This window comes from Crotalus tigris, unplaced genomic scaffold (assembly GCF_016545835.1).
Source record: "Crotalus tigris isolate CLP2741 ecotype Arizona unplaced genomic scaffold, ASM1654583v1 scf7180000017883.2314494, whole genome shotgun sequence".
In the NCBI taxonomy this organism is placed as follows: Eukaryota; Metazoa; Chordata; class Lepidosauria; order Squamata; family Viperidae; genus Crotalus; species Crotalus tigris.
The window spans coordinates 623,813-650,341 of record NW_024096700.1 but is presented as its reverse complement, the minus strand read 5'-3'; the positions used below and the strand labels follow the sequence as shown (position 1 = coordinate 650,341).

Sequence of the window (26,529 nt, the reverse complement as noted above, 5' to 3'; positions counted from 1 at the left end):
TGCAGCCCCCCCAACCATATCCACCTGTTCCCCCAGCTGGGATCTCCAGCAATTCTGCAACAGGGAGTTCCTGCCCCCCCCACTGGGACCTCCTGCCCCCACCCCAGCCAATCCCCCAAGCAGCCCACCCCAACCAATGTGGAGAGAAGGCAAGGCAGAGAAATGGTTGTTAAATTATATGAAACCCACCACTACCTCTTGGTAAATGTACTTTGCTAGGAATAAATTGTTACATTTATTTCTTGCAATGTTGTAACAGAGATCAGCTGAGTGAGATTTCCATTTAAAAGAGACAGATAACGTCTATATCACCAGGTAAGCACTTTGTAAAAATTATATTCTGTCCCTGCTAATGTACCAAGTGATGGAATGCTATTGAATTTTTGTTACTGAGAAGGCAAATTTTGTCAAAATTATTGATGTATGTTGGTTTGCAGTTAGGCAGCTCAGACATATTAGACCTTTTAAATATTGGATATTGCTTGTTGTGGGTTCTTCTCTGAGGTAGTGGCTTAATTATCCCAAGCTAAATAACATAATTAATCTTGCTTCAGGACTGGTTGGTTTGGTTTGCTGCAGTTATTTATATACATATGACAGTATGATGGTAAATATAAACTTAACATATTAAAAATAGTTATTAGACAGCTCTTGTCAAAGTTCAGTTCCCAGCAATACTTAAGGTTTTCTGTCAGATACTGCTAGCACACAAAAACTGTGATATGTTATGCTATCTTTGATAGAAATGTTTAGATTAAAAAATAGATACTGAGCCTTCCTGATTTTTCTATAACCAATTTTAGAATTTATGTATGGCACTGGATGATGGATTAAAGCTTATTGCCTCCACAACTTTGATCACTATTGGGAAAGATAGCAAAATATATCAGATAATTCATTTGTAGCACAAATGAGTAATAATGATACTTCATAATATTCTGTTACAATATAATACTGATATTGTTACAACCTGTCTTATAACATAGTAATATTTGAGACTTAACCCTCTCTTACTTGAGAAACTTATAAAATTAAGAAGAATCAGCACTGATCAATGGGATAATAATGTAAAAGAAAATGATACAAAAGTCACAGTATCTGAAGAGGAAAAGCAAATATAAATACCAGGCCCAGAAATTATATATTAGCATATTTTTAAATTGCACATTTTAAATTACTGTGTGCTTTCTTATGGGCTGTTGTTTTCTTTTTTTTTTTTTTTTTTTTGATAATGCAGAAGAGACTATCTAAATGTTTTGGTGAGTTCTTCATGTTGGTCAACCCTGTACAACAATTAGAAAATCTTTTAAAATGGAACTGAAAAGAGTTCAAGGAGAAGGAAGCTCAAAAAAAAACCCTAGCCATTCAACTGCACTGAAATAATCTTTCTGCCTTCCATTTCTCATTCTGCTGCAGCCCAAAAAAATTGCTTTTGGTGGATGAAAGTTGAATAAAATAAAATAAAATTTAAGCTGGGTTTGCAGCACAGCCAGTACAATGATTTAATATACAGTTAAATTACCTTCATCTCTAATTGATTCTCAGCCAGATCACTGAAAAACACTGAGGGAAGAGCAGACAGATTCAAATCATATATATTGTTCTATGCAATACACAGTTTCATAAAAAATTGCACTTACATGTGTTCCTTATTTCTTGAAAGAGTTCTAGCAAAAGTGAGAATTTCATGCCATCCAGTGGTATTGGCTGTGGGTGAAGCTTCTTTCTAGATTTCCATAACTAGATTTTCAACTTACCATCATCGTCATCATCATCATCATCATCATCATCATCAATGCACAGAGTTTCAGATTCATTTTCACAAAGATATGTGGGGAAACAGGCACAAATTTAACACCTGTCTTCTGCTCTTTAAACCATTCCTCTGTTTTCCTGACATACAGCATGTGTCCATTCCTAATTGTCATGACACCAAAATGATAAAATATACACAGGAGTTCATGATGCAAGATCCATCATTTCATTTTTGCATTACAGATGCAGATAGACCTCAACATATAACTACAACTGAGCCCAAAATTTCTGTTGCTCAGTGTGACAGTTGTTAAATGAATTTTGCCTCTGACCTTTCCTGCCACACCTGTTAAGTGAATCACTGCAATTGTTAAGTTATTAATATGGTTGTTAAGTGAATCTGTCTTCCCCATTAACATTGCTTGTCAAAAGGTGATCACATGACCCTGGAAAACAGCAACCGTCGTAAATGTTGCCAAGCATCTGAACTTGATCACGTGACCATGGGGTTGCTGCAATGGTTGTAAGTGTGTAAAACAGTCATAAATCACTTTTTTCAGGGTCGTTGTTAACTTTGAACTGTAGGGCCCCTCCCCCCAAAAAAATCAGGTGAGAAGGAAAAACAGTCCAAGAAATAGACAAGACTTTCCACAGCAAGAAATTCAAACCACACTCCCCCACTGATTAAGGAAACTGCCCAGAGCAGTTTTCACAACAAGTTAAGTATCTAGGAATGAGATAGTTTTGTATCTCATTCACAAAAGCGGAATACCTATTGAAAATGGATACCAAGCATCTGAAGCAGCTCCATTCAGAGGGAGAAAGTGCTGCAGGCTATAGCCTACTCACAAACAGAATGATTGCCGGCTACAGGTTTCACAAGAAGTCGAAGACTAAAGGGATTAAAACACAAACAATAACATTTAATCTACATTCCCTCACTTGACCTAGAGTGCAGAACATAACTCCTCAACCTCAATAAGGAGCTGGCCCACCACAATTAAAATATTAAAAAACACACATACAAGCCCATGCTCACCAAATCTGGATATTTCAATTAAAAGCTCAGAAACCATATAAAAATCCATCTGCTCACCAAACCAGGATGTCAGGTGTCCCAGAACTGATGCCGAGTAGTTCGCTTCTGAATAAACTAGATCTCCTTTCCAGCAGCTGGCTTTGATCTCCTTTATTTCTGCCAAGGCGACATTTCTGCCATTCATTTATTGGCTAGAAGAACGAGCGCAGAATTCAACTTCCTACAGAATGATCAATTGTTGTAAGTCCTCATCAGTTGCAGAGAAGAAAACCAAAGAATCCAAATATCTATTGTCAAGACACCTTTAGCTACACATTGTGATCATATTTTTAGTTATAATAATATTTTTGTTGGACATTATGATTTGACTTCTAAGTTTGCTAGACTAACTTTTTAAAGCCCTATCCTAAACTGCTTAAATAGACAGATTAATTTATCTCCCTACTTCTTTGATGTGCCCAATATTTGCCTTTTGACATTTGCAATTGCTTATCTGTTCCCTACTTTTCCACACACAAAAAAATCACCATCACTACTACTTTTCTTTTACTAAAGAATGACAAAAGGATAAATCTTCCATTCAGGCACCTCTCAGATTATTCCTGAACAAAAGATGGCCTAACTTTATATTTTTCAGCAGAAACATTTGCTAGCAATTTGTATCTCTTGTAATCAGAATAGCATAGTTGAAGGATAGTTCAGACTTATCAATGCAATGTAGTCCAAATGTTTGAAAGTAAAATATTAGCCAGGAATTCTGAAAGATATTTTTTAGAAATAAATCTTAACAGGTTCCTTTACAAGTCAGAACTGGGGAACATGGCAGTTGCTTGAAGCAGAACTGAGGTTTATTTCAAGAGTGTAAAATACAATCAGTTGCTGGAGGTGGTTAAAGTGAGCCATCCCCTACAAGCCCTTTATAATATATGAATACTTAGCTTTGTACCTCAAAAGCGAATGAAAGTTCAATTTTTAATCTTTGTCTACAACCTATTCTAATTTGTGATTCTAAACCTTTTCTCCTGGTTAAAGCTGGAAGTCTATGTGGTGAAAGAACTTGATACATTACTAAGATGGAGAACATTGCTTTATGCCAACATACAGCAAACTCAAGTGAAAGTATAGGAACCTAATGCCTTCCGGATTATCTGAACACAAATTCCACCAACCCAGTGAACATAAGATAATGTCTATGAAGAAATTTGGATTTTTCAGTTAGAAATATCCTGCAGCAACCCACTTGTAATTATATAAATTATATAACATAAAAGGATAAGAGCAGAAAGAATGCATGTGGTTCTGCTATAGAGGTTATATTGTATTATTATCATTTTTCTAAAAAGTGAAGTTATGATTTATGTAATGATGTCCTAAGCTTTTTTTGAGTTGCCATCATAATCATAGTGATAATATCTCCCAGAGGTTTTATATTGATTCTAAACAGTGTAGGGGAGATGCCCCAGCCCAATACCAGTGCACACTGGAGCAGCCAAGGATTTGATTGCTTCTCCCTTTTAGCAATAGCAATATCATTTAGACTTATATACTGCTTCATAATGCTTTACAGCCCTCTCTAAGCAGTTTACAGAGTCAGCATATTGCCCCCAAGAATCTGGGTCCTCATTTTGCTGACACGGTAAGATGGAAAGCTGAGCTGACCTTGAGCCAATGAGAATCAAACTGCTGGCAGTTGGCAGAGTCAGCCTGCAATACTGCATTCTAATCACTGTGCCACCATGGCTCTTATGATTATTGAGTGAAACTCTCCACTTAGCTGGGAGTGTCCCAGCCCTGATCCCATATAGGTGGTTTATAAGAATATCATTATCAAGAGTATACAATTATGTCAGAATGTCTAAAAGGATCAGGAGGTGTATTTGTCCAGGTCCTAAAGAAGTTAAGTTACTAGAATGGCCAGTGGTGCATGTTAACTATAACTCTGTAAGTAACTGTAAGTAACTCTCAATTATCCACTTCAGGCTTGTAGCTGATTCCATTTATTTAACTGTTCAAAGTTACAAGGGTTCTAAAAAAAGTGACTGATGACCAGTCCTGGCCTTTATGATTATTGCATTTTCCCTGCAGCCAGGTGATCAAAATTCAGCTGCTTGACAACCAGCATGTATTTATAACATTTCCAGTATCCTAGGGCAGGGCTTTTCAACCCATGATATGCATACCACTGGTGGTACTTCGGCACCTGGCAGATGGTATGCAACCTAAACAACTATAACGGGGACGATGAGGTGAAGCAACAGAAGCACCGCAGAGGCCTGGGGGAGAGTCAGCTGGAGCTGCAGTGTTGCTGGGGCTCTGCTGAAGGCCCAGGATTGGCACATGCAGCTCCAGCTGATTGGTCCTTCCAACAGTCTCTGCTATCACCAGGAGCAGCAGACAGGCCTTGGAGTGAAAGAGTCAGCTGGAGCTGGAAGGCTGCCGGTGCTCAGCAGAGGTCCCAGGATCAGAGCATGCAGCTCCAGCTGATCAGCATTATGTGCTTTGGCCAGCTGGGGAGTGGGTGACTGTATGGGAGAGTGAGACTGGAGTAGCAACTGACGCTGGAGCTCTTCCTGAGCCCCTGGTGCACCTGAAAGAGAAAAGGAGGGGGGAGAAAGGACAGCAGATAAAAGGTGGTTTTGGTGGGAGAGGGAGAGAAAAAAAGACAGGAAAGGAGATGGAGAAAGAGAGAGGGAGAAGAGGGATCAACGAAGAAGCAGAGGCTGTGGAAGGAGAGCCCAGTAGGCAGTGAAACAGAAGGGGAGAGGAAAAAGTGTCGACGAGCTATCTGAGGTAGTGGTGTATATTAAATATGGATAAATTCATCATATGTTCATCAATGCAAAGAAAAAGTGATTCAGTAAAGGAACTACCACTAAAGAAATTAAAACCGGCATCGAATTGAAAATACAGTGAAGATTATTTGAAGTTTGAATTTTATTTCATGGAAGAAAACTATCATCGGCTTCTTGCTTATGTTATCTGCAATATTATCTCCAAGCATTCCATTAAGCCTTCTTTGCTCTAGAGACATTTAACAATAAAACATAAAGACCACAAAGAAAAGCCAGTAGCATTTTTTGTGAAGACGAATTTATAACATGCCATGCTGCTTTCATGAAGTCCACAACCATCTCAAAAAAATGTCCTGAAGCATCTAATGAATTGTTCTTGATAGCAGCTAAATGAAATAAGCCTCATACAATAGTTGAAAGTCGTGGTTCCTTCTGCCATTGCAATTGTTTCAATTTTCTTTGATGAAAAAATGGCTGATGCTATTCGTAACATTCCATGTTCTGACAACAGTGTCCAAAGACAAATACAAGTTATGGCCACAGATGTTACTCAAGAAGTGATGGAAAAAATTTGCATTTCAGACTTCCGGTTTTTGTGCCGTAGCACATGGCCACGAGATTGCGAAATCTTGCATCCCGCAGCTGCTTTCGTCCTGCCAGGAGACCCTAAATGGGTCTGAAATCACTCTGGAGAGGTGGCAAAGAGGGACACCTTGCTGATCACGGAACAGTGGTGGTCATTCTGTTTCGATCCAGGAGAAGCTCTCTGACCCGACAGGAGAAAGGCTAGTCGCATGCCAGCATCTAGCCCAAGCTACCTGCAGCCAAAGTCCAAGAGCACTAACCAGAACAACAGTGAACAGCATGCTTGGAATTAATGAGAGTATTTGATCTTCTCTCCCTTATTTTGCAAAAAGCAAAAAAACCTCCGAAAGTGAGGGGAGGGGACTACATTCCCATTCCCACATAGACAGAAGTGGCGAATTAACCTTTAAGGAAGAAAGAAACATATTGAAATTAAATTCAAAATACTACAATCTGATCAAACTTAGAAACTAAAACAAACTGCTAAGATTATATTCTAAAGAATTTTGATGAAATTATTAAAAAAAGAAAAATAATAAGAACTTATTTTCTGAAAGAGCTGGAAAATAAATATTTGCTGACATCTATTGGACAATTAGAATATAGTACATTAAAGAAAACGCCCAGAAACAAAGAAAAATCTGTTCCCATGATCTCTAATAACCTTTAAAAAGATAGTTGCCAGGGAACAAAGAAGAGATTGTATACTGGGCCAGCTATAAGATTGGAAAGTGTTTGAAGGAAAAGAAATAATTGACAATAATTAACGATTTTTTCAGTGAACATGAATATTATGGACTTGGTGGGTAGCAGTTCCAAATGTGATCATAAATCAACAATTACCTGTAATGAATTCAAATAAATAAAATAAATAATTTCCCAATGCACTGGAATTCCATCAATTTATTGAAAACTTACATTTAATAAATGTATTAATCCAGCTACCATTTGCTCTCTAATTACATCTGTTGAATACACCATATATTTTCTTTCCTCCTGTCAATTGCTTTGAGCAGTATTTTTACATCCATTAGTTAATAGCTGTCAGTGTTGGTATAAATATCTTCTTCAACTGCCAGCAACCACCTGTTTATATGTAGTCTCACACATATGGCCTTCAATCAGTCATTTGCATAATTTCTGCTGAAATTTGAATTCTGAATTGCCTTCAGCATCAGATCTTCAATGGATGAAGAGATGAACCATTGATCTTTCAATAATTCCCTTCCCTTAAAATATCTGAAGAAAATCACCTCATTCTCTGAAGAATATTTTACCTTATATCTGAAAGTCTTGGAGCAAAACTGAATAATTTAATTTTGTTTTCCTCAAGGTGATCTCTCAATATTCAGTTTCTATGTATTCTGACACATGTCCTTGCTTTTTCATTCTAATTCATGATCTAATGTCTCATGTTTTTATTTTCAGTGGCTGAGGAAATGCATAATATTGGTGAATAATATACAAATTCAGAAAGTGAATGAAAATAAAATCATTTTCTGCAGTATTCTCACTATAAGCCCAACTAAACAAAGTATTTCCCACATTACTTGGTATTTTTGTTTTTAATTGCAATGTAATCAATGTGTTAAAATGAAAAACAAGTATTTTATTCTGTCTCATTTTCATTACTAGTTGATGTATAAATCCTTTTATTTACTATTAATTACTGGTTGAAGTTCAGATCAGATTGAACACAGATTTCACTTCTTCAAGTTATTCATCAATCACTTTTACTTTTTTACAGTGATTTTCAGTTCTGTTAATTTTAATTATTCACAACACAAGATGATGAAAGAATTGAGTTGCTTGCTGTCAAATACAACTGTCAGTGATGAGTAACATAATTGCTTTTTAAAGCCTTATTTATATTTTGCATATGTTTTGCAATTAAAAGTTAATTTTTGTGTCTTAAAATATGTTGACTGTGCTCTGACATGTATTTGTTATAGTGGAATGTATTTATTTATCTGGCAAACATCTCAAAAGGAAGGGACCCTTCCTAATTTCTTGGACTGCAAAGGCAAGAGAAGATGCCAAAATCAAATATTTATTACAATAATAGAACAGCATAAGGGTAAGATATGTACTTTCAGACTTGCAAGATTCTGTTAATGTAACCTTATAATAGAGTTAGTACTTCTGGATGCTGTTCTCATCTAGACCTTATTCTTGCAAGGCCTAGAATTAATAGAAATTTAAGCATCTAACAAGATGCTTTTGGCTCTGACAGCAATTTTACAGGCCAGTGTTTCTCTTAGTGATATAAGCATGATATCCATTTGGTCACTACGCTTCTAATATTATTTCTTCTATGGATTCTAGAGATACTACTGTTAATTACATATTAAAGCGCACCAATTAAAAGTGACATAATTGCAATGATTTGTTAGATCAATGTCTAAATTCTGATTTTATACTTCTGTCTCGCAACTAGACTGTCATATCTGAAACCATAAATCATAAAATTTTCCAAACCCCCTTCCTCATCAGATTGCTTGGACCACACTGTACTTTTTGCATGTGAGTCTTAAAAATTATCTCTTTAGAAGTGGAAAAAAATGAAAATAAAATTCTAATATAACAATATACCAAATAAAGCAAACTTCAGGATTATCTGCTTTAGACAGAATTTACCAACTTACACAAACTAGCAGATACAGGTTGCTCTGAATAACCACCTCAAAAGACACCAAGGGGATAAAACCAGGTTAATGTTATTCTTAACAGCAGTCCCCTTCCCTCTGAAACAGTTTATTCCTGAGGTTAGATACACCCCTATCCTCATTTCATTTCATTGAATGGTAAAGATAATCCTCTTCAAGCTTTTCCTAACGATAATAGCAGTTTTTAATAATAGTATTTATTTGAAGTTTTATTACTTTTCAATGGATTTATTTTATTTAAGCTAAGCCACTTAGGATAATGATAATAGCATGACGAAGACTTGTGAAGATAGATAATTTTATAAAGAAGGCAATAATCTGATCCATCCTAAAACCATATGGATCTTTCTCTTTACTGAAAGTTGATTATAAACATTTTACAGTTATCTTGATAAGAAGTTCAATAATCTCCTAGTAAACATAATGCTAAGAATCATTAAGAGTATATTTGTAGCTCAATACTGACATGAGGGGTCCTCGTCAATGTTGCCTAGTTTAGAAAATGAAACGTTTGCACGAAAACAACCAGATTCAGAGAGCACCAAGGATCCCTCATAATGCTCATAATGATTTTACTGTAATGGTGGGTAAGATCATAAAACTCAGTTTTTTTGGAATATGATCTATTTAGTCCGTTATTTAGAACTAAATAAAATCCTAAATGTTAAGTATTACTAGGGCTTTTTTTGTCATAGAATGTACCAGAACAGAGTTCTGGCACCTTTTTTCGATGGATTTTCCACAGTTATGTTCTTTTCCTATTGTTTCCCTTCCTATCCTCATTTGTTTTTGAAAATGCCGCACTGGTGGTATGGTGTGAACAGGGTCCCCTCTGGCACTGTCTGCCTCTTCTAGGAGAAGCCATGAGGTGCTGAAGCACCACAGCCAGAGCGTGGCTTGATTGGCTGGGTCGGACCATGTGGTGTGGAAGCTGATGGTGGCGGCGGGAGACACATAAACATGGAGGCCATCTTTTACAAGAGGGTGGGTGAGCCTTTTGCCTTCCCTTACAGAAGGTAGGATGTGAAGTTAAAAAGAGGTGAAGTGAGAGGAAAGAAAGGCAGCTGTCATGGAAGCTTGCCTGACAGCGAAACTTTGCTGTTTCAATTCCTTGGGTAGTTCAAATCTCTTTTTAGTCTTTTATACTTTATATTCAAACTGCAGAGGGGAAGAATAAGAATAAAGCCAATGTCTTGTCATTTGGAGATATTATCTATATAAATAAAAATATAAATGTTCGTTTGTTCAAAATTTTAAATCTCCGAAAGTTCTTCACAGATTGCTTTGAAATTTTGACACAACGTTGCTTTCGAATATGCACATTTTTATATACCTATATTATATAGATGTCATACCTTTGACAGGTAAAAACATGCTCTTTTTAAAAAATAGTGCCATCTGTTGGACGTAAAAGCAACACACGCTATGATTTCAGACAATTTCTATATCTGCACAGACAATGGAACAACAAAAAATATTGTATACCCAATATTGTGAAATTAAACATATTACAAACATGCGCTTTCTCTTTTCTTTCTTTTCCATTTAACCAGACTGAGCCACAGCAACGCGTGGCTGGGTACAGCTAGTTATTAATAATAATATATATTAATTATGTATTTGTCAGATGTAAAGGTAGACCTATAGTATGAGGTTTAATCAGATCTATTTATTAAATTGGGTTTAACTTAAAGGTAAACTAAAAGTAATCTGTTCACTGACAAAGTTTCAACTTTGTTTCAAGTCAATATCCATATTAAACTCCAAATGTAAATTTTTCCATCTTGTTTGACAACTCCTTAAAAATAATTCCATCTTTTACAAGTAACCAAATTTTGTTTTATTGGACCAATTTCATTCCACATAGAAATCTGACATTTCCACTCATTAAACTAAATGGGTAATGCCAATGGTAAATGTCCCAGAAGATTAATAAAATGCCTTCTTGTAATTTAAAGCGACACAGTGCATGGTAACATTAATAGTATTGACTTACCTTGAACAAAATCCTAGTCTTTTAGATACACTAAAAATTGAAGGGGTTTTTTTTTCAACCACAAAGATAAACCTTGTAGGGTAGGCAAGGCAGGTTGTATGATGTGAGTTCTGGCACCTTTTTTTTTTTTTTCAAAAAAAGCACTATTACTAAATCTTATGCACCAACAAAATACTGTGAGCTGACTTTATATGTGATAATAGATGATAGGATACTTTATGCTTTTTACTGGAAATCATATTTGATTTCTTTATTTGAAGATAGGCAGCAGTTTAAACTAAGGGAATATACATTTTGTATGTAATTTCTGTATATTTTTCCTCTCTTACGCATAGACACACACACACAGAGACACACAAATATACATGAGTTGGGTTAGAATATTATTCAGATGAACAAATGCACTACAGTAACCCAGAACACCAGAAAAGACCACCTATATCAAGGGTAGGCAACCTCGGCTCTTTTATGACTTGTGGGATAATTCTGGGAGTTGAAGTCCACGAGTCATAAAAGAGCTGAGGTTGCCTACCCCTGACCTATTCACAACAAAATAGGAATCCATGCAGCTTTACCAAAAAGTACCTGACCACTTAACCCATCATGCATAACCAACACAAGCTATGAAAAAAATAATGTTGCCATATATAAAAAAAACAACCAACAGACTATTACAATCAAACAGCATCACTGCAGCACACAAACCAACTAAATAGTACAAAACATCTAAAAGAACCAGTCCCCAAGAAGAAAAAAAATGAGTCCTAGTGGCCTATTTGGAACTGGGCCACCTGAGCAGTGGGCCAGCATGCATGCACAGGCACACACAAGTCAAGCTACATGCGCATGCATGTGTGCACTGGCTTGCTGCTTGTACAACTTGAGCTGCATGGCCCGGTTCCCCTCATCCCACCGGGCCACCAAGCCCCAAAGGCTGGAGATAGCCAAAGATGCAAGGACTATAACAGTTGCTATATAGGGCAGAGAGGCATAAGACTAGCAGAGCCTAGGGCAGAAAACTAGACAGGCAGCCATCTAGCATGACCACCAATTATCAATCGGAAGAATAATGAAATTTCTTAAGTTCACACAGTGTTGACTGTGAGACTGTAAGCCTTCTAGACCAAGCTAAGTCCAAAAACTACTAGCTAGGAATACCTGGAGGCTTGACACTCAGACAATTTAGCCATTAACAGGCACACAGAAGTAAATATTTATGCACTATTCAAAAGAGACAATGAAAAGCTAAAAAGAAAACTAATAAATCAGAACATCTCCTCGCCAGCAATCAGATAAGCCAAAATTAACACTAGGATTAATATCAGACCAACCATCTAGTAAACAATGCCCTAGTCAAGGAACCACTGATTCAGACTATCAAACAGTAAATAACTCTAATTCAGGCCATTGTTTCTCAATTAAGACTTTCAGATTCATGTAAAGAGCATCCTTGGTTGAAGCCATGGTTTCAAGTAACCTTTTCAACTCCAGAATAAGTCTGATTCAGGTTTCATTTGATTCAAACTATCAGAATCCCAGTAGACCTGATTCTTTCAATCCAGGCTTTCTTTGACTTATACCCCAGCAAACTCCATCATTTTTCCTTGTTCAAAGCTTCAAAAAATGCAGTAAAATAATTGCACAACTGAAAACATATAAATTATTTTAACTGAAAATACACTTAGTTTAATCCTAAATCAATATGTGCATTTTATAATCCTTAAAATTATATGGCTGTCCTTTAGTGATCAATACTACATTACCATGCAATCTTTATAGATCATTTCACTCCCCCAAATAAAAACATCAAGTGTAAAAAGTTGTACTCTTAATTGGAGCATGCCATTTTTAAAAAACAAAATCAATAAAAAAATAGAAAAGGGAACATGAAAAGCTCAGAACCTGTTGCCTTGAAGGTTTGCTTTGAATCTTTGAATTTTTTCAATATTTTGATCCTTGACTTGTAAGGAATGCATGTAACGAATAATAAAAGTCTGAATAATGCAGAGGTACAATATTACCAGTAAAATAAATGCTAAATTTTAATTATAACACAAATCTTCTAAAACAAAATACAAATCATCTATTGTTACTATAATCGATAGAAATATATATGATGAAAATGGTTAAAAATGGAATCCAAAGTATCTTTTAATACTTTGACATTTGGATAAATTTAATTAAAGTGAATGACAAGGGAATAAAGAACTAACAATCAATATACAAACAAGTGAATAAATATGTTTGCATAATATAATTCTTAGCCATGTTTTCTTCACACCCACTTGTAAATCTCAAAGAAAATTATCACTCCTTTCTTAATAATAATTTTCTTTGCTGCGATAATTAGAATTGTTTCCCAATTCATCTATTTATCTTGCCTGGTAAGCAGGACAGCTTTCTCTTTTCCAGCACTATTGCAGAAGTCTTACCAGCCTTTCAACATCTAAGAGCAAGAATCAATCATTTTGGTCTCTGGAAAACTTAAGTATGAGATGAAAGATGGGTTTCAATGTAGAATTGCAGCCAGGTATCAGCACTGTTTTCAGATGCACATCAAGTTTAAAGATCATAGTAGAAAAAAAGCAAACCAGAAAAACTTTCTGTCAAAAACTTGAGAAGCCTGAATAGATGGGACATTCAGTTTAAAAATTCTTTGTACCAAAATCTTCCAAAGATCACAAAGGGCAGTCAGAAATGTAAATTAAAACTATCAGCCAAGGTGTCTGTAGAGATCTTCTAGAGCAGCAGTCCCCAACCTTTTCGACTTTGCAGACCACCAGCAGCAGCAGGGGGACGGGGGGGGGGAGAGGGAATGATTCTGTGCAAGCAACAATTGAGCATGCTCAAGGCGAGCAGCTCCATTTGCGTGGTCCAGAGACTGGGGACCCCTGATCTAGAGGCTTCTCCTGCATGATGTAAGATGAGGACCTAATTTCTTATGCTGTTTGTTCTTTTAAAGGAAACAACCTCACACCATATAAATATTATTATTAGCAAGCATTTTTCAGTGTAAAAAGTTTAATAAAATTTAATAGGCAGAACAAAATCGAGAAAGAAAATAACATTTTCCTTCAACAATTTGACCTAGACAAAATGATATCCAATAAAATATGTTTATTTTACCACCAGGTGTGAAAAAATAATCCATTACTTTATAGCATCTACTCTAAATTCTTTATGCATGTGATTAATCAGTCAGAAATAATTAAAGCGGAACAGTATTTTGGAAAAGATCTAAGACAATTTTAAAGGCAGAAATACAATGCCTCTAGTTCAACAAGTTAAACTCATATAATTTTCATATAAATTTCTACAATGCATCTCCCTGGCTTGTTATAGTAAATGATTCACCAAAACGAAACACTATTTTTTTTCAAGTATTCTTTTTGAGTTTTCATTATTAATCAGAACTGTATGCAGTATGCCTTTAGTCAATTCTGGTTGCTTTAAGTGTTTTGTAACACTCAGTAAAGCTTCAGTTTCAAATAATTGCATAAGATCCATGCAAATAATGGTAGAATATACACTCCTTGAACTAAATTAGTAATTTAAATCCCTGCCAATATTAACAAACCAGGATTACTATGACTTTTTTCCATTTGGAATACACACATTCATTCATTCATCATCTTTCTAAACTGATGCCTCTATTTCCCAACTGTTAAAATACTTTTAAGCAAGTCACCCTAATATTTAAGTCAAGCCATTTCCCACTGCTGATTTTTGCTGACTCAGATTACATTTTCCACTTCAACACATTTTGTTCTATTAATATAATAATTTTTAATTTCCAGAGGTCACTATAGATTTTCTCCATAGTAAGAATAACTGCAGATTCCATTCATACTCTCTCTGTAATGTTCAAGACAAGGACATTCATTTTGATAATTTTCAATATTACAAAACTGCTATTAAAATACTACTTGTATGGATACTACTTTCCTCAGGTATTTGCAAAGCTTCCTCAGACAGCCATTTTGCTTTCTTGCATTTCTTTTTCTTTGGGATGGTTTTAGTTTCTACCTCTTGTACAATGTTGCAAACCTCCATCCATAGTTCTTCAGGCACTCTGTCTATCAGATCTAATTCCTTAAATCTATTTGTCACCTCTACTGTATATTCATCAGGAATATGATTTAGTTCATACCTGAGTGGCCTAGTGCTTTTCCCTACTTTCTTCAATTTAAGCCTAAATTTTGCAAAGAGAAGCTCATGATCTAAGCTACAATCAGCTCCTAATCATTGCTATCATGTTATATTTATTTTGCATGCACAATGATTAAGATTTCACACAAATCTTAATATTCAGTTTTGCATTTCACAATATATATTATTAGTGATTATCAGCTAAATACATAAATCATGTTCCAATTTAATATCTTTATTAATAGTACAAAATAGAATAAAATAAAATAGCATTTATTATAGCTCAACATGTTTTAGCCCAAAAGGAAATTCATCAGAAACAAAACAAAGTATTAAACAGTTTTTAAATACTATACCACAACACTCGCCCATTTAGAAATTTAAATTTTTCTGTATTTAAATATGTATTTAAGTATATTTATTTACTTAGAGCTATATTTTTATAATGTTTTTCATTAAAAAAAGAAAAAAAAATCTGCTGCGGACACCATAAAGGTATCAGGAAGAGCATCCAGCAAGTAAACGCTCAACTCCATCCAGTCACCCCAAGTGTATCTTGAATTAAGGGACTACAGGGTCATAAAAAGAAAATTTTATGTCTTTCGTGAGCAAAATATTTTCAGGTTATTTTACATTATAAAAACTAAACAATCATAATTTTAATACAAAATTCACAATTATTCACCTTAAAACTGGCATTTAAATAACATCACTGATTAGAATGATTTTCAAACATAGAAATGGTATTAATTAAAATAGACATAAACAATTGTGTTTTTACAGTCTATTTAAAAACAAGTTAATATGGCTATCAAAGGAATCTGTCTGTCAGAATGCTGTAATGAAGAATTCAAACACATTAGAGTTGTAATTGGTAATGTCTTAAATGAGCTAACATTTATAGAACAGTATTATGCCATATGAAAAAATAAACTAGAGTAGCATAAATTGCCTGTGAATCAGTTATTTAAACAATTATCATAATCTACTGATTATGTTTACTTGAATGGAAAATTGGAATGCACATCTTGATTGTGTATCAGTATATTTCATGTACCTTCAAGCTAAAGAGATCTAGATTAAAAAACCTAGCTGTAGATCAGTGGTTCTCAACCTGTGGGTCGGGACCCCATTTGGGGTCGAACGACCATTTCACGGGGGTCGCCAAACAAGGCTGTTCCCCTTTTTCTTTGGCCACGCCCCGGCACCTGGTGATGTATAAGTGGTTGGGGGTCACCACAACATGGGGAACTGTATTATGGGGTCGCAGCATTAGAAAGGCTGAGAACCACTGCTGTAGATAATAGCATAATAATGTTTGGGATAAAATCAGATTTGGTTGTGCTTTGGCATACTAGCCAAAATCTGCCAATGTAAGAGTGTACTACCCCACATTAAGCACATTTAAATAACACTGGAATCTGATCTGGTCTTAAATTCTGGAGTTCTTAGCAAAGTGTATTCTGTAAGTTAGCCATATATCCAATTTTACTAAGGACAAATTAAAGGGTTATCAAAAGTCACTTTACTCATCATCTATCTGAAAGGTTATCCAATCCAAATCTGTTACAAGGTAAACAATCTTTAGGAAGTATGGAAATTTCCCATTAACATTCTATATGGTACTATCACAGCTTTTTCACTATGGCAAGACATGATAATTTAACTTTAAAATGCAGCAATTATTTTTCTGATTATATATGTGGACTTTTGTTTTCCTTTTTATTGATGATACAGAAGTAGCTACCTAAAACTTTTAGTGGGCTGCCTCTAGTCAATAATCCTCATTTAGGTAGCCCTGAACACTTATTTGTTAACTGCAGTATGGGTTGTAATATGATGGATGTAGATCAACACACATTTTTGATTAAATTTCTCACAAAAGCCCTGACTTGTATCATTCAAAATACATTTGACTGGGTACATGTCATTCTGATTTAAATAATATTTATTTATTTAATGAATGTGTATCCCATCTTTTTTATTTTTACAAAAAAACTCAAGGCAGTGAGCATATCCAACATATCTTCTTCCTCCTGTTTTTCCCACAACATATACCTAAGGCTGAGAGTGACCCATGAGGCTTTTTTTTTTTTTTTTTTTTTTGGTCTCCTGCCAGTCCCTTCTGATCTTCATAAACCCTTCCATTCTCCGTCTCTTGGCTATTTTTTGTCTGCTAAGAGGCACAGAGCATAAAGATACAGGGAAGAAAGAAAAAAAGATCTGGGAGTCCTATCACTTAGATAAGTTTCTTTACTTCCACTTTCTTTCCAAGGTACTGGGCCTGCTGCTTACAAGGAAAAAAGTTTAAGCTTATTGGAAATCAACAGAAAATAATTGGATTGATCAAAATGACTTATAATGTACAACTATGTTTATAGAAAAACAAAAACAAAAAGATCTTCTGTTGATATTTCAAAGTAACTACCAAGTATCTATGTCATCCATTTCATTCTCATTTACTAGTAAAAATTAGAATTGCATGCTAGACAAATTGCAGCTATGCTCTTTACTGTCATATATCATTTGATTTGTACCTTAATGTCTAAGATCTATTTCAGTAACTTTAGTAACTTCCTATCTATGAAGTTGTCCAAAAGTAACTGTGCCTTAAAAACACAACCATGTTTCTCATTGTATGGATCCTGAAATGTATCTGTCATTCTATATACATTATATAGAAAAGAGCTATAGACCACCACTATTTTGTGTACAGATACTTTTTCACTTACAACTACTTATTTAGCAACTGTTCAAAGTTACAGTGGCCCTGAAAAATGGAACTTACAATCAGTCCTTGCACTTACAACTGCCGTAGAATCTCCACAATCACATGGATCAAAATTCAGGTGCTTGGCATGTATTTACAATGGTTACAGCATCCCAGGGTCATGTCATCACCATTTGCAATCTTCCCAACCGGCTTCTGATAAGAAAGTCAATATGGGAAGCCAGGGTTGCTTAATGATCATAGGATTCACTTAACAACTGCAGTGATTTACTTAGCAAAAACAAAAAAGGTTGTAAAATTGGGGAAAACCCACTTAATAACCACATTACATAGCAACGGAAATCCTGGTTCCACTAGATCATAATTTGAGGACTTATTTATTAAAACCCATCTCATACATATCAAAGTAGGGTTGCCATGCTTTATTAATACTGTACATTAAACTATTGCATACCTAATAAATATTCTGATACTTCAATGTCTTCTATAAAGATAGAGATAAACAACCAGTTAATAATATCAGTTCAAATATATTGAAAAGAAATTGAATTCAATGGGGTATACAAGTGTAGACACTGAGAAATAGCAGAAGGGCTAAAAAGAACCACTGCCAGTCAACATAGGTAATACTGATCTACACACTATTGGTTTAATTTGAAATAATGCAGTTTCCCTTACTGTCTTATATAGAACCATTATCATTAACCCCATTAGCTGCTTAGAACTAATAATCTGTCTATAGCAGCGGTTCTCAACCTGTGGGTCGGGACCCCATTTGGGGTCAAATGACCATTTCATGGGGGTCGCCAAACAACACAATCTGCCATTTTTTCCCTCTTTTCCTTAGCTGTGCTACTCCCTTTTATTTTATTGGTTTCTGAAAGCCAATAGAACAGACTCTCTTGAATAGAGTCTAATTCTATTGGCTTTCAAAAGCCAATAGGAATTCTCCAGGCTGTCTCTGCCCTGCTGAGCCCACCAAAAGTCCCATTCTGCAAACGGTGCTGCAAGTTGTCTGGAAGTTTCCACTCCTCCCTGCTGAGCAACTACTAAAAATGTAAGTAAAAGAGGGCCAAGGGTGGGAGGTGGGAGCTGGCGGGCGCAGGGAGGGTTGCTGGCGCACGTGGGGCCCGGCAGGTGCCTTACCTCTCTTGGGCTGGGCCAGCTGGTGGCCCAGCCAGTGGTCAGCCTGCGCCATCTCTGCCGCTTGCCAGCTACGCCTCGGCCGGCGCAGGGGGCGGCACCACGCATGCGCGGTGCTCCCGGGCAGGGAAAGTCCTCGACTTAGGACCGGTTGGGTAGTCCTCGACTTACAACCGGTTGGGTAGTCCTCAACTTATGACCGGTTGGGGGTCGCGGCATTAAAAAGGTTGAGAACCACTGGTCTATAGTAACTGCTCAGAAGAAACAGTTACTAATATTATGCAAATGGGAAATGCCTAATATTTTCCTTCAAACATGTGTGTGTTATTTAAAGGTCCCTAAGGGCCATTAAATGTTCTTCCAGATCTAGCTCTTTATATATGTTCATTGCCAGGTCTTAAAGGAAAAAAAATGAAACTACAGGTTCATAATCTCTGCTTTTATGAGATCTAATGGCTTTATGTCATCCCCATACTCAAGCAAAATATTTGATGTTTTGCATCTAAGAAGAGTAGTAGGTCAGTCTTTTTGTAAATTAAATCTAGCAGCTAAAAATACTATCAATTATATGATTCACTTTCCCTGAAGAGAAAGGAGATGCATCTATTCATGTGGAACTGATAGAGTTATCTGCCTTATTGAATGCAGAGGAAAATGCATATAATTTCGGAAATGTGGGATTTTTCTATATTGTTCCTTAACACTGTAAATAACATCCTCTGTTCTTTATGCCATAGCCCATAGAACACTTTACTTTTGATGTATGATTTAACATATTCTTGTAAACAATAAAACAAATGAAAACATATATGGATGTTTGGTTCTCACCCTGCTTAGGTAAACTATTGAAAACCTGATTATTCCACCAAATGAGGGTGGTAGTAGTGGTGATGATAGCGGGTGTTATGGTTTTTGTTATGTTTATCTTGTCTGCAGACTAGCCTGGTGAATTATTTTCCAGTCCTCGGGAGTCCTTTTTTACTTGTATCTCAGTAGATTGTTGGGTTTTTTATAAGCAGTTCAGAGTTGTCAAGAAATAGGGCAACCTCTAAATTTGGAAATAATGTAACAAAATAAACAAAAATCAAATATATAAATTGGATTCCTCCCTCAAGATGGCTGTTGCCTGGTAGGGAATTTTTTGTCCCCCCTGCCAATGATCTGCTATTTTTATTGCCAAAGTTGGTTCTCTGGCAGTGTTGCTCCCTGGATTTGAATGGGGGCACCTAGGAATGACCCAAAACAACTTTTGGATGGCTATGGACCCACCAGGGAGGGGGAACCTTGAAGACTGCAGTTCCCTATGGGAGCAGCCAGAAAGTCATTAATCTTTTTTCCACCTCTTCCTATCAGCAGAATATTCTCCAAGACTGGGCTTTAACTTCATTTTTTAAAGTTTTGTTTTGTTTTTCATCTTTAAATGTTAATTGGCTGGCTGAATTTATTTTTAACCCCCTGCTGGGAGTTATCTGCTTTTTTCTGCTTTTTTTCTTTAATCTATTCAGCTGTTCTCATTAACTTCTGCTTTTCTATATGGAAACACGGCAGGTGCCTTTGAATGGTGAAAGTGCTTCTACTTGATTTATATTTTATTGGACATTTATTACAGGAATTTGTATTTTATTAATTTGTCAAAAGTTTTTGGATTGAACTATCCAGAAAATAGCTTCCTTGTTCTTTCGTCTTTTCCCTGTTCTGCTTATCCACTACACTGAGGAACTACACTATGTATTGGATTACATAGGGAAGGAGGCTGACACTCGGGAAAAACATGGCAACATGCAATCTTTAGCTGAAAGTTTTTCTAAAAAGTTTGATGAACTCATAAAAATCATGGAAAACAGTCAGAGAAACTGACTGTAAATAAATAAAAGCACAAAAGGAATGTGATTTTATAGTAGATTTCTTGGAAAGAAATATGGACTCAGAAATTAACAGAGTTTATAGAAAACATTCAGAGGCAAAAGGACTGTGATTTCAAAGCAACAGATTGGCTGGGAAGAAAAATGGACTCAGAAATAATAGAGTCAACTTCATATACCTTCCTCAAGTCCAAGACTGCACTTGTATACAACAGAAAACCATCTGGCTGGATAAGTGGTAAATTGGTCTTTTTTAAGTGGATTGAAGGAGATTAGGGAATGAATCTATCACATTTAACGGTGGAACAATTTCATCTGGATTTTTTGGGGTAGACTGGCTTTGGAGATTTGACCTATTGTATTCAACCAAATTACAATTGATAAAAGACAGTAAGAAGAAACAAGAAACAAACATGGATATTTGATTTAGAATCAATCAGGCTCAATTTTTGGGAAGATTTGAGATAGTTAAGAAGCCATAATAAATTTTCCATGAGTTGATTACAATAACAGTTTGTTAACACAAGGTTTTGGAATTTTATTCTTGTTTTTTATTATTGCTGTCCTTTCTATTAATCATTTTGTTATTAATATAGTATATAGATGACAGTTGACAATTTATAAATAGATTTAGTAGATTAATAATTTAAAGTTCCTTGGGTCTGTTTTGCAATAGATGGGAAACTAATATTTCTGTAATATATTAATCAGCATTCAACTAGGGAGGACAATATGTGTATATGTGTTAGTCCCTTTTAAATGTACCTTTTTCTTTTTATGTCTTGTTTGTTGTGTTTTTCTTTTTAAAAAAAATATTTTGGTGTTTTGTATTTTAACTTTTTTGAATAAATTAAAAAATAGTTTTCAAAAAAAACAATCAAATATATAAATATAGAAGGGGCAGATGTCTTGACATTAACACTTATGAAAAAATATCTAGGAATAGTAGTTGATTATAAACAGAGTATTAATCAACAGTGTCATGTGATGGGGGAAAGCAAATGTGACTTTATACTAACCATATCATCCAAAATATCACCTCTTAATCAAAGGAAAAAATAATTCTATTATATTTTATATTGGTCTGACCCTACCTTCAATATTATGATTGGATATGAGTGATTCAAACAAACTGAAAGAGATTCAGAAACAGCGGACATAGGGTTAGAAAACTAGAAATTAATTCCTCCAAAGAAATATTGAAATGAAGGAATATTGAGCCTTTATCCTCAAGAAGAAAATGTTGAGGGGGGAATATGATTCCACTCTTCAAATACCGGTAAGGATCTCACACAGATCACGATCTCTTCTATCATCCCACAGTACTGGATACAGAATAATGGATTTAAATTTTAAAGCAGCATAATAGGATATATTGTGTATAGTATTTCAGTCATAGAGCTAATTACCAAGGGAGGTGGTGGAGTTTCGTTCTCTGGATATGTTCATAGGAAATCTGGACACTCATTTATCACTCTATCATGCTAAGATTAAATGTATTGAATTGAATGAATCATTCAATTTTTTTATTACAGGCAGTACTCTTTTAGCAACTGCCTCATTCAACAATTGTTTGCAGTTATAACAATGATGAAAAAGTAATTTGCAACCAGTCCTTGCATTTACAAACTTTTCAGGTCTGTAAAGCAAAGGAAAGCTGAAGCAAGATCATAAGCATAGTCATGGTTTGACTTAGCAATATGACTGACTTGTAGATCCCAAATGTTGTTGTCAAAAGAGGACTACCAGCAATATGTACAAGTTGAGGCCTCAAAATAAAATATTGCTTATGTAGGCAGTTGTCAAAACCTTCTAGTCTTTATTTTCTGATGTAAGAAAATTCTCTAAGATAGGAAGCATTGCTACCTTATTTATATTTTCAAGTGCCCTTTGGCTTCTTCCTTGTAAAAATCTTGACTTTGAACTGAAAATTCAAAATGAGTTGATCCATGAATTTAAATTTATTCCTTATACTTAAATATCATTTGCTAGTTGTTTCACAACTTCCATATGTTCTATCTTAACACGCCTACATGACTTAACATGTCTACATCTGTACAGTCTGAAATCTCTTCTTTTTAAATAATGCTTGTAAATCAGGACTACTTTATCTTTGGTGTGTTATCTCTCTTTATAACAGACATGTCAAACTCACAACGTCATGTGACATCGTACAATGTATCAGGCCGGCAGTGGGCGCAGCTTCAGTATGATGAAACCGGCCCGCAGGCTGGCATTTTCAGCAGAAAGGAAATTTTTATTTGCCTTCATGTATAAGTAATCAGTAACAAGCAAAACATATTTTCTCAATTTATCTTCATTAATTCACTATATATTCATTTGTAAGAAACTGATCTTTTCAGACATAGATTTGCCAATATACCTAGAACTTAATGAAGTAATCCTTCTATCAGCAACTAACTTTTTCTTTGAGAAGTAAAGTGAATAATTGAAGGTTAACACAAAGGTTAACACAAAGTAACACATTCAAGTGACAGATATAAGGAAGGCTCTTGTCATGAAATTCTACTTTCTATTTTATTCATGTATTATTATTTTGGGTATTATAGCCAGCCAAAATCATTTATAGAATATGGACATGAATATTTTAGAAAGTCAATCCATGCTTTAGCCGATCAAATAGCCTAATTAGTTTTTAACATATAATATGTGTTATAGCTTATCTGTATTTGCATCTGTTTATGATATTTTGGTTGGCATCAAGGCTCATTATCATTTACAGAAGATTTATCTAATTTTAGTTGGATTTATACAATTATGCCATTTAATTTGTTGTTTTATTATATTTTATCAAATTACTCTGTTAATATATTTTGTGAATTTATTTTATTACCCTTCATTTTGGAATTATTTTGAATGAAACTGGCAGTTTTATAAATAATATGTTATAAAGCAGGGGTGTCAAACTGCCTCCAAAATCCCTTCCAACTCTGTTATTCTATTCTATTCTATTCTATTCTATTCTATTCTATTCTATTCTATTCTATTCTATTCTATTCTATTCTACTCTACTCTATTCTATTCTATTCTAATTAGTATTAGATATGAGGAATCATTTTAATACTCTTTACTGTAAGGGAAACGTGCATTGATACATATCCAGGAATTTGGATACCGATAGACAAAATGTTCAGAGAAAAGCCATTAAACATCATAAATCTGGTCTCCCTGAGTCATGGAAAAGCCATGTTGAACCTTTTTTTTAATTTCAACAGAAAAGTCTTGGAGGTCTTGAAACTACCACTTTGTTTCAGAAAATAGTCAGATGTTGCTGGGTTGAAGCAGTTCACCATGGAGGAAAGTATCAGGAAGAATTGCAGCAACAAAAAGTGATTTTACTATATGTTCTATGAACATAATTTAATAAATAAATGAAATGAGCAACAAGTTTCTTAGAGCATGGTAATATATTTAGTTGGTGTGCTGAGCGTCTGCAACATCCTTTCCTAACTTCTGTGCCCTCCAGATGTGACTTCAATTTCCAGAATACTCCAGGCCACATACTGTAACATTTTTAAGAATTATGTTATTTTCTTCTCTTTCTTCTTTTTTGTACTTTTAGTTTTTGTTTCTTTTCCTTTCTTGCTATATTAAAATAAAATAAACGGATTCAACCCATTAGGATCAGCAAAACTAACCTTCATTGGATTACATTGCTGGAAGAATAATAGCAGTCAGCCAATAATTCATTCCAGAATAGAAATTTTACTTGATTTAACTTTAAGTTCATTCAACTTCCTTCTCCCTTGGCTCAAGGGCACATTTGCATTCTCTGACACAGGAGGACATTCACATAAAGAATAGCCATGTCCTCCTAGTGTGCATCTAGGTCACAATGCTGACCTAGAAAAGGAAATTATTCCCTTCAGTTAGATATACATGATATTCTGCATGTGTGGTCCCTTCCTTTTACACATATGCTGCTATCTGATGGAATTTAGTAACTAAATTCAACTTCCGTGTGTATGCATTGGTAGTCATTATCACATGGAGTAATGTGCCATATATTTCCAATGCAAAAATTGTTCCTATATAAAGATTAATCACATTAGCTGATATGTCATTCATGCAATTACTGATTTTTAAAGAAGTCAATAGAGACATGCTAAATAGGACTGTTACTAACATGTAGGGATAAGAACAATTCTTTATTTCTGTTGTAACTATCATCTAGAAGGGCTAAGGGGACAGGACCAACTATTGTAAATGAAATAAAACATACATAGGAATATGAACAGTCTCAGGTGTTAAGAGTGAAAATTTGGCAGCTATATGCCTCTTTGTTTTCATCTTGCCATTAGAAAAAGGGGGGCAGAGAGATGATGCTTTCAACTGGGTTAGTTAGAGAAACAAAAGTTTGCTGAGAGAAAGCTGTCTGAAAACCCACCTGCTTTTTGAATTGCAGTCCATGACAATCCCCGGCAAGGTTGAGCATAGTCCTGTGCCCCCCAAAAGGCTGTTTACCTTTTATTTAGAATTTCTCTAAACCAGACCAAGAAAAAAATTTGCTAGTTATAACTCAGGAAGTTAATAAAAAGTATCGACTGAAATATAGCACTTGTTAAGTTGAATAATAAAATCGTTTTTTTCCACTTCTGGAGCAGCTGAAAAAAGTTGGTCTACTATGATACTTACATGTAATTTATGCAATTAATTCTATTTAATACATGTATACATGAATTCCCATTTATCTAAGAGTAAAAAATAAAACATGAGAAGCTTTCTTAAGAAAGCTCAGATACTATTAGTATAATGGCAGAAGTATAACTAATCATTACATAGTTCTACATTACATAAAATTATTGTACTTGGTTTATTTTGAATTGCTTGTAGATGATAAATCTTGCTCAATTTAACATTATATTGGAATTCATCTAAAAGAATAACACAAAATATGTCCAAGCCCTTTTTTCCCCTTTCTACTCCACTCTCCTAGCAGTGATAAAGGTAAAACTTATTTTCATACACCTATCTTGATCCAAATAGTCTATTCACTGCTGACCTCTAAAATACCCTTTCACTATGTTGGCAAGTAGCCCAGAAAGATTAGCTCTTAAGTCTGATTGCAATCTGGAGCCCATATGTAAGAAAAGCAGGAATTTTATCAAACTACAGAATACAAGTTATCTATAATAATAAATATCCTTTAAATAGCAATTCAAGCGACATAAAAAATCTGACTACCTTAACATTATAACTGACTAATCATTCTACTCAATATTCAGCGTAGAGCTCATATGAATCTATACTATTAAAGAGTTCTGTGCTAATAAGTATTATCTATGATTACATCATTAGTCTGAAAATACCAGTTTAATTTGCTGAGCAAATTAATGGTCTAATTTTCATTTCCAGCCAATGTCAGCTTATTTTTTGTCATGGTTACATCACTTGGTTATCAAATAGTTTTAGAATAATTATTGACACCAATATCAATATTTTTTTAATCTTTCTAGATTAAATATGATTGATTGATTGACTGACTGACTGACTTATAGTCAAAAATGGCATCAAGCCATTTTTCACTATAAGTAACCACAGATTTTCTCCATGACAATCCATTCAGATCTTCCATCACCATTTTAACTTAGTCCACCCATCTTGCTATTGGTCACTTTTCATGTCCAGTATTAGTTTTCCAGAGAAGGGACGTTGTCTTATCTGAACGCCTTTTCTCAGCATGGAGATGGAGAATCCACCAATGGGTTTTCTGTCTGCCTGCTCTTGAGACCAAGTTAGCCAAGCTTGACACGCCCCCTGTTGCTAGGGGATCCCAGTCTTGACGAGGGT

General features: G+C 35.1%; 1 long non-coding RNA gene across 2 annotated transcripts; it reads right to left on the bottom strand.

Annotated features, from left to right (window-relative positions):
• Nucleotides 1-2,518: 2,518 nt before the first annotated feature.
• On the bottom strand, nt 2,519-25,881 carry LOC120308221. 2 transcript variants are annotated; one of them, XR_005556798.1, is made up of 4 exons: nt 25,127-25,881; nt 17,790-17,908; nt 2,852-3,014; nt 2,519-2,648 (listed from the first exon to the last, which is right to left on the bottom strand). It is a non-coding gene; the product is annotated as an uncharacterized LOC120308221 (long non-coding RNA). The 2 variants fall into 2 exon arrangements; XR_005556797.1 differs by having other exon boundaries at nt 2,581-3,014.
• Between the last annotated feature and the right edge of the window lie 648 nt (nt 25,882-26,529).